Below are 12,517 nucleotides of genomic sequence, written 5' to 3'. Positions count from 1 at the left end.
TCCAAAAAGTGACATAAAGGTATTTTGGCTTCAAAAACATAATGTCAGTTTCAATGCAAACCTAATTTAGTGAAAAAATGTTCTCTTAATGAGCTTCCATTTGACAGCTGCCTCCACACATTTATTGAAGTCAGTGGGGATCTGGGGAAATATTCTCCACTGGTTGGAGTCATACATAGGAAGGTGGTTGTGTTGTTGGAGACCAAGCATCTCAGGTCCAGTACATTGCTACAGGAATTCCTCAGGGTTGTATCCCAGACCCAATCATCTTCAGCTGCTTCATTAATGCCTTCCCTTTGACATAAGTTCAATCAAATGGATAAAAAAGTCCAGGTGGCAGGCTATATGCAAATGTTCTGCTGTCTGGGGTATGTTAATACTACAGACTGCTGTCAATGGGAGAATGGAGCAATGAGAAGGAGAGCCATGCATGACCCAAGTCCCTGTGCTGTACATCATGTTGTGTAGTTAATTTTTGGCGAGAACCATAGATGGCACAGTGGTTAGCATGCTGCCTCACAGCGCCAGGGTTCGATTCCGACCTTGGGTGACTGTGTGGAGTTTGCACAGTCTCCCTGTGTCTGCACATTCTCCCCATGTCTGCATGGGTTTCCTCCAGTGCTCCGATTTCATCCCACAGTCCAAAGATGTGCAGGTTAGGTGGAATTGCCATGCTAAATCGCCCCTTGGTGTCCCAACGGTTAGGTGGGGTTAGAGGTTATAGGTATAGGGTGGGGGATTGGGCCTCAGTAGGGTGCTCTTTTGAAGGGTTGGTATGGTGCTCTTTTGAAGGGTTGGTGCAGACTCGATGGGCCAAATGGCCTCGTGCACTGTAAGGATTTTATGAAAATACCAAATTTGAATATTAAAAAAGTAATGTCTATTTCAAATGAGTTTGGATCATGTTTTATCTTGGCATTTCATGGACGTACCTCCGGAAGCCAGGACACTCCTAGTTGAGGAACTGCTGAACGCAGGCGACCTAGGGAAACTGGGGACCTGTACGGATGACTGCTGAAGGAGGTACACCCCCCCTCCCCAATACAAGACAAGGGAAAAATGGGAGGAAGGACTAGGCATGGCGATAGGGAGGGGACTCTGGATCGAAGCACTAAACGGGGAAAACTCCACTTGCACATGCGCACGGCTAAGCCTAATGCAGCTACTGGTGCACAGAGCGCACCTCACCAAACTCTAATGAGCAGGTTTTTCCCGGAGGTGGAGGACAAATGCGAACAGTGCCAGGGAGGCCCGGCCAATCACATATGTTCTGACATCTTGGGTTCTGGACAACCTTCTTTGCCAACGTTGTGGGGATGAGGGTGGAGTCCGGCCCAAAAGTGACGATTTTCAACCCAGAACTCTTTATGGGGAGGGGGGCCGATGACCTAGCCTTTGCCTCCCTAATCGCCCGCTGAAGAATCCTGCTTGGCTGGCAACCGTCAGCACCACCCAAGGCTGTCCGACCTTTTGGAATTCCTCCAACTGGAGAAGATAAAACTGGCCATCCGTGGGTAGGAAGAGGCCTTCCACAAGACATGGAAGCCTTTCACCAACTTGTTACAAGACCTGTTCGTAGCTAGCAACTAGTAGAGCGGAGGGGTAAGCACAGCTGAGCCATGGATCATAAAGGAAAGGGAATGGGGAAAAGGAGGAAGGGAAAGGGAGCAATTGGGGCGGTGGGCAAGAGCCCAATAAAACCAATGTGGAACACAAGTGACATAGTCGCAAGAAACAAGCCCAAGGGCAAGCAGGAAAAGACAGGGAGCAACAGCATGCCGAGCAAGACCAGCTAAGGCCAACACAGGGCAGTCCAACTAAAGCAAAGCAGCCAAAGGGGGCCCACAGTCACAGAGGGGGAGGGAAACATGTAAATGTGTATAATGGTCCTTGTTTATTTCCATCATTTTTGTTCTCTTCTCGATCTTCTTTGGCTTATCTCTCACTTGTTGGTTGCTTTTACCAACACTATGAGCGGTGGTGAAACTTCTAAATTCAAAGCACAAACTGGAATGTGCAACGTAAAAATGTGAAACCAATAAAAACAATTTTTAAAAATTCTGTAAAGTGAACTTTTACTTGTTCCATTGGAGTAATTAAAATGTTGAAACGGCTGGTGAGCATCTAAAGCTTCCCACTAAGACTTGCGGTGGAACTCAACCAAAAGATCTCTTAAGTTTAATTTTTGCCTAGTTTGACAGGTCGTTTCCCGCCGGCTTTTTGGGTGAGATCCACACTGGTATTTGACCACACTTCCAAAAGAACAGAGCAAAGAGGAGAAGAAGCAAGAGGCCGGCAGGAAACCATTCTTTGAAGAGGCTGGCAACAGTCCAAATGATCACAGGGGTAATCCCATGAGGGAAGCACAATGACCTGTGTGAACGAGACGGACCAGGCATATCACAGGCGGTATGCTATCCCACTTTGCTATCCCACGGTAGCAAAGTGGTTAGCACTTTTACTTCACAGCGGCAGGTTCCCAGGTTCGATTCCCGCTTGGGTCACTGGGGAATCTGCATGTTCTCCCTGTGTCTGCCTGGGCTTTCTCCGGGTGCTACGGTTTCCTCCACAAGTCCTGAAAGACGTGCTTGTTAAGTGAATTGGACATTCTGAATTCACCCTCAGTGCACCCGAACAGGCGCCGGAATGTGCGACTAGGGGCTTTTCACAGAAACTTCATTACAGTGTTAATATAAGGCTACTTGTGACAATAATAATTATTATATTATGTTTATGAACACCCTAGTTAAACTTATTCACATTGTTAGACATATCATGAATGTATAAATTTAAAAGATTAATGTTGGTTGTGAACAAATGTTATTTGCATTGTGGTGAGATGCCTGTAAGCAATATCATAGATGCCTGGTAGTGTGACCTCCAGCCAGCAGGAGGCTGTACAGACACACCATGAGGTCTCAAGACAGTGGTCATGTGACAAGGCATTCCAATTTCAGTGGGGGCACGTCCGGCCATATCAGATGGGTGTAAGACATACAAGTGGACAGTTGTGCCTCGGGTAGTTCCAGAGGAGTACAAAGAAACACAAAGAACAAAGAACTGTACAGCACAGGAACAGGCCCTTCAGCCCTCCAAGCCTGTGCTGACCATGCTGCCCATCTAAACAAAAATCTTCTACACTTCCTGGGTCCGTATCCCTCTATTCCCATCCTATTCATGTATTTGTCAAGATGCCCCTTAAATGTCACTATCGTCCCTGCTTCCACCACCTCCTCCGGCAGCGAGTTCCAGGCACCCACTACCCTCTGTAAAAAACTTGCCTCATACATCTCTAAACCTTGCCCCTCGCACCTTAAACCTATGCCCCCTAGTAATTGACCCCTCTACCCTGGGAAAAAGCCTCTGACTATCCACTCTGTCTATGCCCCTCATAATTTTGTAGACCTCTATCAGGCCGCCCCTCAACTTCTGTCGTTCCAGTGAGAACAAACCGAGTTTATTCAACCGCTCCTCGTAGCTAATGCCCTCCATACCAGGCAACATCCTGGTAAATTTCTTCTGCAGCCTCTCTAAAGCCACCACTACCTTCTGGTAGTGTGGCAACCAGAATTGAACACTACACTCCAAGTGTGGCCTAACTAAGGTTCTATACAGCTGCAACATGACTTGCCAATTATTATACTCAATGCCCCGGTCAATGAAGGCAAGCATGCTGTATGCCTTGACTACCTTTTCCACCTGTGTTGCCCCTTTCAGTGACCTGTGGACCTGTACACCTAGATCTCTCTGACTGTCAATACACTTGAGGGTTCTACCAGTCACTGTATATTACCTGCATCAGACCTTCCAAAATGCATTACCTCACATTTGTCCGGATTAAACTCCATCTGCCATCTCTCCGCCCAAGTCTCCAAACGATCTAACGATCTAAATCCTGCTGTACCTCCGACAGTCCTCATCGCTATCCGCAATTCCACCAACCTTTGTGTCGTCTGCAAACTTACTAATCAGACCAGTTACATTTTCCGCCAAATAATTTATATATACTACGAACAGCAAAGGTCCCAGCACTGATACCTGCGGAACACCACTAGTCACAGCCCTCCAATCAGCAAAGCACCCTTCCATTGCTACTCTCTGCCTTCTATGACCTAGCCAGTTCTGTATCCATCTTGCCAGCTCACCCCTGATCCCATGTGACTTCACCTTTTGTACCAGTCTGCCATGAGGGACCTTGTCAAAGGCCTTATCGAAGTCCAGATAGACAACATCCACTGCCCTACCTGCATCAATCATCTTTGTGACCTCTTCAAAAAACTATCACTCCATGATAACTTGTTCTGTAACAGATTGTTATCTTACCACTTGTGTTTTAATAAAGATCCTGGTTTGGTCAAGTCAAGTTGGTAGATTCCTTGCTAGACATCGAACACCGAAACAACAATGTCAGGGGTCAAGGATGGGAGCGATGCTAGGTTCACACAGGGGATTACCCACCCGAGCAGCTCAAAGGAGGTCATTCATCGATCAGCATCCTCTTGGTGAGGATCTGCCATCTCATCCCAAACTTGATTCATTACAACTAGCTGGTGTCTCCACACCCTGGGGATAGGGTGTCTCTCCCCTCAACGAGGTCCAACATTCTGTGGATGTCTGTGTCAAGGAAGCGTGATGCAGATTCTCTTGCAGCCATCTTCGCTGGAATGAGAGTCGGGCGAGGGGAGCGCTTAAAAACGGCTCCAACTTGTCAGCTTAACAATGGGATTGCCGACCCCTGAAAGTCACTTGCCTGAGGAATCGGAACTCGGCATAATGCACCTGGGCAGCGTGCTGACCCATTTGCATGGGTGGAATCTTGCATCCCCAGCGCTCCTGGAGGCAGCATGAAAATGCACCGATTTTCCACTGGCGGGAGCACTTTACATAGAATTTACAGTGCAGAAGGAGGCCATTCGGCCCATCGAGTCTGTATCGGCCCTCGGAAAGAGCACCCTGCTTAAGCCCACGCCTCCACCCTATCCCTGTAACCCAGTAACCCCACCTAACCATTTTGGACATTAAGGGCAATTTAGAATGGCCAATCCACCTAACCTGCACATCTTTGGACTGGGAGGAAACCGGAGCACGCAGAGGAAACCCACGCAGAGACGGGGGGAACATGGAGACTCCGCACAGATAGTGACCCAAGCCGGGAATCAAACCTGGGACCCTGGTGCTGTGAAGCAACAATGCCAACCACTGTGCTCCCGTGCCACCCACTTGGTCTCTTGAACGAGAGAATTGTGCCGAATTGCAGGTTGGGAACCACTGTTCTCTTCTTTCTCACAGAGAAGGAGGTGGAGGAACACAAGAGTTGTTTTTGTACAACCCTCAGCAGCCAATTACAGAGCATAATTGGTGAAGGCCTGGTATATTGGACTTCAGTCCTGTCCTGTTGAGTGTGGTAACAATGAAAGTAGGGGGAAAAATACTGCACAATACCACCTCCTTTGGATGCTTTCTGAAAAGATATGCAAAAACACCTCCAATTAGCAGATTATTGGAATAACTCAAATCTATCAATTAAACTTAATATATCCTTAATTTATAGATCTGCTATTTTGTAAGTTTGTTCCTGACCCTGCTGAAAAATGAAGACTGGAAAGGACTTTGCAGTTCAAAACCACTGATGTGATTCTTACGAACTAACAGCTCAAAGAAGTAAATGCAACAATGCAAAGTATAGCGTAACACTCCTTAAATTTGTACAGAGTAATAATAGAGCTTAATTTAGTCCTAATTCCTAGAGACCAGAAAATGATACACTTGATTCTCAAGCTGTGCTGAGTTATTGGATTTTAGCCAGCACAGCCTTGTACCACCCAATCTGCTGGCCTGGCTGAGAGCAAAGTGGACACATTGTCAGTCCTGATTACCGTTCAGTGCTGGAATAAGTGCATGTTGCATGAGAACAGGTTTGACCTTCACTGATTGACAACTTAGGTTCAGAACTGTGCCCCAACAAGGGTTGGTGCTACCAGGAAAAACAACCTTGGGAGTGGGGGGAGTCAAAAAAGTAAGGAGCTCACAATTATTTGTATTGTTTCAAATCATAATGCTTTTTACCTAAAAGTGACATTGCGGTATTTTGGCCTCAAAATCATAATGCCAGTTTCATTATAAACCTAATGTACTGAACAAATGTTCTCTTAATGAGCTTCCGTTTGACAGTTGCCTACACAGGTTTATTGAAGTCAATGTGAAACAGGGAGGAAAGTCCACTTGTTGGAGTTAAAGCTAGCATAAAGGAATGTTGTGGTTTATGGAGGCCAATCTTCTCAGGCCCAGTACATCGTTGCAGGAGTTCCTCAGGATTGTGTCCTCGGGCCAACCATTTCCAGCTGGTTCATCAATTACCTTCTTGCCAACATAAGGACAGAGATGGGGATGTTCACAGTGTTCAGTAAGAACATATGAACTAGGAGCAGGAGTAGGCCATCTGGCCCCTCGAGCCTGCCCCACCATTCAATAAGATCATGCCTGATCTTTATGTGGACTCAGCTCCACTTATCCGCCCGCTCACCATAACCCTCAATTCCTTAACTGTTCAAAAATCTATCTCTCTTTGCCTTAAAAAGATTCAATGAGATAGTCGCAACTGCTTCACTGGGCAGGGATTCACAATACTTTGGGTCAAGAAGTTCCTCCTCAACTCAGTCCTAAATCTGCTCCGCCTTATTTTGAGGCTATGCCCCCTAGTGCTAGTTTCACCCATCATTGTAAACAACCACCCTGCTTCTATGTTGGGTGGAATTCTCCTTTGGCTGACGCGAAATCGGGAAACCCGATTGGGTGGAGAATAGGTTCCGATGCCAAAATCATGCCGATGTGACTGCAAATTGCAATACTCCATCACCTCCACAACGGCATCAATGTGGTCAGGAACGCTCGTACAGTAAACACTGTGTGCATATTATTAGCGGGCCTGACCTGGTATTCTCCGGGCCCTCCGTGATTCCTTGCGTCTGATGGGTCGAGTTGCCGACGGCGCGGTTCACTTGTGCTTTTAAAAATCGTGAAACTCACGTCGTGGCTGATGAGGGAGAGGGAGGAGGACAGACAGGTGCGACTGTGGGCAGGCGGGCCGGACACTGACCGGGCTGTCTGGGGTGGAGGGGGACCTGCAAGGACCAGGGAGAAAGGGGGTGATGGGAGAACGGGCCGTGGCCAGGGAGAACCCTCCCCCCCCCCTCCCCCCCCCTCCTCCCCCCCCTCCTCCCCCCCTCCTCCCCCCTCCTCCCCCCCCTCCTCTCCCCCTCCTCTCCCCCTCCTCTCCCCCCTCCCCCCTCCTCCCCCTTCCCCCCTCCCCCCTCCTCTCCCCCCTTCCCCCCCTCCCCTCCCTCCCCCCTCCTCCCCCCTCCCCCCTCCTCTCCCCCTCCCCCCTCCTCCCCCTCCCCCCCTCCCTCCCCCCTCCCCCCCACTCCCCCCCTCCCCCTACCTCCCCCCCCTCCCCCTACCTCCCCCCTGTACCAATCGCAACCGTGTTGGTTCGTCTGTACCTCAGAGCATCCAACACTTCATGATACCAGGAGTGAATCGATACCTACCGACAAATCTGCCATCCTGAGCCATGGACACCCTCAACAAACCGCAGCCGTTGCAAGTCGCTGGAAACCTGGGCACAAATTGGATGCTCTTCAAGCAGCGCTTCAAACTCTTCATGCAAGCCAATGAAAAACAGGGCGCCTCAGACGAAACAAAGATTGCCATGCTCCTCACTACCGCAGGTCAGCACGCCATCCATGTATACCACTCCTTGGTGTTCGCGGAAGGCGAGAACAAAGCTAAGTATGACACGGTCCTCCTCAAGCTCGACAAGCACTTCAACGTTGAGGTCAACAAAAGCTTTGAGAGGTATGTCTTTCAGCAGCGCCTGCAAGGTAAGGATGAGCTCTTTCAGTCCTTCCTGACGCACCTCCCCAAACTCGCGGAGTCCTGCGGTTACGACACCACCTCAGAGTCCATGATCTGGGATCAGATTGTTTTTGGCGTTGCCTCCAGTGGCCTACGCCAGCAGCTTCTAAAAATAAAAGGCCTGACCTTAGCATCTGCAGTTGAAGCCTGTGTCCTGCACGAGAACGCGACTAGCCGCTATGCCCAATTTCAGACGACTGAATCGGCAAGCCAGGCCACCCACGAGGCCGAATGCGTCCAGGCAATCGAGTTTCTCCCGGCCCGCGGCCCGGACGAGGGCGGCCGCTTTGCGCGCTTTTCAAGGCCTCCCGCGTTTGCGCGCGCCAAAACCTACGGCAACACTGAGGGACGTGCTGCGCAGGTGCGCCCGACGCAAGACCGAACTGCGCATGCGCAGTGGCGTAACGAATGCCATGACATCATATGACGTGTGGCAAATGTTGAGCTGCACATTTAAAAGGGCAATGTCCTGCAAAAACCCGACAATGCCTACGCTGTGGCAAGATGGGCCACTACGCTGCCTACTGTCGAGCGGCTCAACCTGTTGATCTTCCACATCTCCGACAACCTTGCAGGAACGTGCGGACCATTCAGCCTCCACATCACGGCATCCAAACCGATGACACAGGTGACCAAGACGCCTTCCGGGTTGCGGTCATTGATGGGAACCGGGTCAACACCATCAATCCGGGCGATGAATGGAGTGCCACCCTAACGGTCAACCGATTGCTGATCACTTTCCGCCTAGACACTGGCGCCTCCGCCAACCTCATAGCATAGTCAGCCTTCTACGCCATTGTGGTAATACCAGGTATTGCGGTACCAGAGAGAGGAATAACCATTGGCTAGACCGTGGGGTCTACCATTGGGCAATGTACATAGCCCCGCCCTGAGAGGCGGGGTATAAGAACCTGTGCCGTCCCCAGCAGCCTTCACTTCTGTAACTTCGCTGCTGGGTACAGTTCTATCTGATTAAAGCTGAATCGATATGACTCCACGTGGAATCAAGCGTATTGATTGTGCATCAATTTAATCAGATAAGTACTTTTGAAGGATGGATCTCCGCATCAAGCCAGCGTGCCTTCAGCTCAGCCCGCACACAGAAAACTCCACCGAGATGTTTAAGCATTGGCTGGCGTGCTTTCAGAGCTACCTCGAGACGGCTGCCGACACCCCCACGGAAAGGCAGAAAATGCACCTCCTACGCTCGCGGGTCTGCCCGACGATCTACCCCCTGATCGAAAGGGCGGCGAACTATGATAAAGCCATGGAACTGCTGGAAGGACATTACATTCGTCCACTTAATCAGGTCTACGCCCGTCACCTGCTGGCAACGAGACGGCAGAGCCCAGATGAGACGCTAGAAGATTTCTACAGGGCGCTGATCGTGCTGGGCCAAAACTGCGGCTGCCCAGCGGTGACGGCGAACGAGCACTCCGAACTTTTAATTCGAGACGCCTTCGTGGCAGGTATGATATCCCCCAATATTCGCCGAAGGCTGCTCAAAATGGAGACGCTGGGCCTCGCCGAGGCCCGGGCCCTGGCAGGGTCTATGGACGTGGCGTACAGAAACGCCCTGGCAAACGCCCCCGCGTGCACCGCGCCCCCTGGGCTGCGTGGCACCCCGCCGCGGCAGCGCCCCGACTTACCCACCTAACCCCCAGACTTACCCGCAAACTCCGCAGGCCTGGGCGGCAAGGCGCCCCGCTACCGCCGCCGGCCAACGCTGCTTCTTCTGCGGCCAGGCGAATCACCCGCGCGCGGGCTGCCCGGCTCGCACCGTCACCTGCAAAGGGTGCGGCAAGAAAGGCCACTATGCCGCGGTCTGCCTCGCCTGCGCGGTGAACGCGGTGTCCAGCGACTACCCTCAGCCATTCCTCCAGCCGCCCGCCGCGCAACCACAGCCGTTCCTCCACGCCCCGACCGTTCCAGGCCGACCGCCGCACTCCCTTTTCCCAGCCCCGCTGGCCCAACGCGCACTGCAGTTTTTGCCCCGCCAGGCAGCGTCGCTGCCACAGCCTTTCTTCTCCACGGCAACCATGCTGGAGGAGTACGCGCAGCCATTTGGTCCCTCGCCGACCCAATCGTCGGGGTCTCCGTCCCCGAACTCCACGGGCGACCCCTGGCCGGCGCCATCCTGGACGGGGCCTCAAGCCCCCAGCACGGCTGGCTACGCTCTGCCAGGCCAAAACCCCTCGCTGCAGCTGGCCTCCGTCACACTGGAGCAGCATGCGCCGCTAGTTTACTCCTCCCCGCCCAAAACGCCGCAGCTCCAGGCCCCGACCGCCCACCTCTCCCCGCCCCGCACCGTGGCCGTGGTCTTCTGCGCACCCAGAACGACGCAGCATGCCCCGCTCCAGGCCCCGACCTGCCAGCGCTCACCACCCAAAACACCGCGGCACGCCCAGCTCCAGCGCTCACCTCCACCCCCCTGCCCTCGGGCCACGGCCGACCCACGGGCGCAGTCTTTCTGGCGAGTCCCGGCCATCCAAGGCCCACCTCCGCCAGTTTGCTCCTCCCCGCCGCCATCGTCCGAGTCCCCGGACTCCACGTGCGATCCATGGCCGGCGCCATCTTGGATGGGGCCTCAAGCCCCCAGCGCGGCTGGCTACGCGCTGCCCGGCCAAAACCCTGTGTTGCAGCTGGCCTCCGCCACGCTGGAGCAGCGTGCGCCACCAGTTTGCTCCTCCCCGCTGCCATCTTCCAAGTCCCCGGACTCCACGTGCGATCCATGGCCGGCGCCATCTTGGATGGGGCCTCAAGCCCCCAGCGCGGATGGCTACGCGCTGCCCGGCCAAAACTCGTTGTTGCAGCTGGCCTCCGCCTCGTGGGAGCAGAGTGCGCCGTCATTTTGTCCCTCCCCGCCGCCATTTTGTTTCTCCCCGCCACCATCCTCGGAGTCCCCGGACTCCATGTGCGAGCCATGGACGGCATCATCTTGGATGGGGCCTCAAGCCCCCAACACGGCTGACGATGTGCTGCCCGATCTTCACTCCTTGCTGCAGCTGGCCTCCGTCACCCTGGACCAGAGTCGGCCCCGAACGCTAGCAAAGGCCACCACGACGATCGGCATCAACGGCCACGTGATGTCATGCCTCATCGACTCGGGGAGCACGGAGAGTTTCGTCCACCCCGACACGGTAAGGCGCTGTTCTCTGGTCACCTACCCCACCCAACAAAGGATCTCCCTGGCCTCCGGGTCACACGCGGTGCAGATAAAAGGGTTCTGCCTCGCGAACCTCACCGTCCAAGGCAGGGAATTCCGCAATTTCCGCCTATACGTGCTGCCGCACCTCTGCGCAGCCAACCTTCTGGGACTGGATTTCCAGTGCCACCTACAAAGCCTTACTTTTAAATTCGGCGGCCCTATACCCCCCCTTACTGTTTGTGGCCTCGCGACCCTAAGGTCGACCCGCCTTCCCTGTTTGCGAGCCTCACCCCGGATTGCAAACCCGTCGCCACCAGGAGCAGACAGTACAGCGCCCAGGACCGGACTTTCATCAGTTCCGAGGTCCAAAGGCTGCTGAAGGAAGGGGTCATCGAAGCGAGCAACAGCCCCTGGAGGGCTCAAGTAGTGGTGGTAAAGACCGGGGAGAAGCATAGGATGGTCATAGACTATAGCCAGACCATCAACCGGTTTACGCAACTGGACGCGTACCCTCTCCTCCGTGTAGCCGACCTGGTGAACAGGATCGCGCAATACAAAGTCTTCTCCACAGTGGATCTCAAGTCTGCCTACCACCAGCTACCCCTCCGTACTAGTGACCGCCAGTACACTGCCTTCGAAGCAGATGGGCGGCTCTACCACTTTTTATGGGTTCCCTTCGGTGTCACAAACGGGGTCTCGGTCTTCCAGCGTGAGACAAACCGAATGGTTGACCGGTACGGCTTACATGCAACGTTCCCGTATCTTGACAACGTCACCATCTGCGGCCATGACCAGCAGGACCACGACACCAACCTCCGTAAATTTCTCCAGACCGCGCACCTCCTGAATCTGACCTACAATAAGGAGAAGTGCGTGTTTAGCACCGACCGTCTAGCCATCCTAGGCTATGTAGTGCGAAATGGAGTCATAGGCCCCGGCCCCGAACGCATGCGCCCCCTTATGGAGTTCCCCCTCCCTCACTGCCCAAGGCCCTAAAGCGCTGCCTCGGCTTCTTTAGCTACTATGCACAATGGGTCCCTAATTACGCCGACACGGCCCGACCCCTAATCCAATCCACGACCTTTCCCCTGTCGACGGAGGCCCGCCAGGCCTTCTGCCGCAGCAAAGCAGACATCGCAAATGCCACAATGCGCGCCATCGACGAGTCCCTCCCCTTCCAGGTCGAGAGCGACGCGTCTGACGTAGCTCTGGCTGCCACCCTCAACCAAGCAGGCAGGCCCATGGCTTTCTTCTCCCGCACTCTCCATGCTTCCGAAATTCGCCACTCCTCGGTCGAAAAGGAGGCCCAGGCCATAGTGGAAGCTGTGCGGCACTGGAGGCATTACCTGGCCGGCAGGAGATTCACTCTCCTCACGGACCAACGGTCGGTGGCCTTCATGTTCGATAATGCACAACGGGGCAAGATCAAGAACGACAAGATCTTGCGGTGGAGGA

Source organism: Scyliorhinus torazame, chromosome 2 (genome assembly GCF_047496885.1).
Source record: "Scyliorhinus torazame isolate Kashiwa2021f chromosome 2, sScyTor2.1, whole genome shotgun sequence".
In the NCBI taxonomy this organism is placed as follows: Eukaryota; Metazoa; Chordata; class Chondrichthyes; order Carcharhiniformes; family Scyliorhinidae; genus Scyliorhinus; species Scyliorhinus torazame.
This window is presented reverse-complemented; position numbering follows the sequence as displayed.